The following is a 1,022-nucleotide window of genomic DNA, read 5'->3' on the forward strand; positions in this document are numbered from 1 at the left end:
GCCCCGTACAGAGAGATATTCAAGTTGTAACGCGTGAAGGTCAGAGAAGTCGATCCCTGTAACATGGGTGACTTTAACTAATAAACTGTACCAATTGGCCCGACCAAAAATTCTAGAAATAAATCCATGGAAGGATATATGAGTCTAAATTCATGGAAAATTTACGGAATTAGTTTCCGAGTTTTGAAACTCGAGATATGATTTTTAAGGCGACAGTGATGCAGTTTTCCAGCCTGTCTGGAAATGCCAAATTGGTCGGTGCTTTAAGAGGACTTGGCTCGTTAACCCCTCGCGTCCGACACCGGCGATGGTCTCGGGTTCGGGGTGTTACACTATATTTTCAAATTGGTTAGATGGTTGTGCTGCAAAACTGTTAGAGCCATTAGTAGTAAGATTTTTTAACATTGAGGATATTGATGATGCCTGAGATGTGAGTGAAGTAAGAGCGTCTACTTCATGTATTCCAGCAACTCGTCTTCCTGACGCTGCTCGATTGGTTGGCCATTGATAATTGTTACCAAAAATCCTCTCAATGATTTCATAAGCCTCATTATAAGACTTAGAAAGGAGAGCGTTGTTAGTAGAAACGTCCGCTACCATCCCTGTGTGAGCATTTAAACCATTATAAAATGTCTCAAGTTGGATGCAATGTGGGATTCCATGATGAGGGCACTTTAGTAATAACTCTTTATATATTTCCCATGCCTCATACAAGGACTCATCATCCATTTGTTGGAAAGCAGTGATCTTGTTCCTCAACTTAGAATTCTTGCTAGGCGGAAAATACTTCATAAGGAATCTTTATGCTAACTCTTGCCATGCGGAAATTGAGTTTGGTGGCAATGAGTTCAACCAGGCTTGAGCTCTGTCCCTTAGTGAATATGGGAACAGCTTCAATCGTAATGCATCTTCGAGTACTCCGGCTAATTTCAAAGAATCGTTCACCTCCATAAATAGTCTTAAGTGTAGGTGAGGATCTTTGGTAGGCATTCCACTGAATTGGCCCATTGTCTGAAGCATCT

The 1,022-nt window shown here is 41.3% G+C and overlaps 1 non-coding gene across 1 annotated transcript; it reads left to right on the forward strand.

Annotated features, from left to right (window-relative positions):
* The first annotated feature begins 655 nt into the window (after positions 1-655).
* LOC128294706 (small nucleolar RNA R71) lies at positions 656-762 on the forward strand. Its single transcript, XR_008285013.1, has one exon. It is a non-coding gene; the product is annotated as a small nucleolar RNA R71 (small nucleolar RNA).
* Positions 763-1,022: the final 260 nt, after the last annotated feature.

The sequence above is a fragment of the Gossypium arboreum genome, chromosome 6 (genome assembly GCF_025698485.1).
Source record: "Gossypium arboreum isolate Shixiya-1 chromosome 6, ASM2569848v2, whole genome shotgun sequence".
Classification (NCBI taxonomy): domain Eukaryota; kingdom Viridiplantae; phylum Streptophyta; class Magnoliopsida; order Malvales; family Malvaceae; genus Gossypium; species Gossypium arboreum.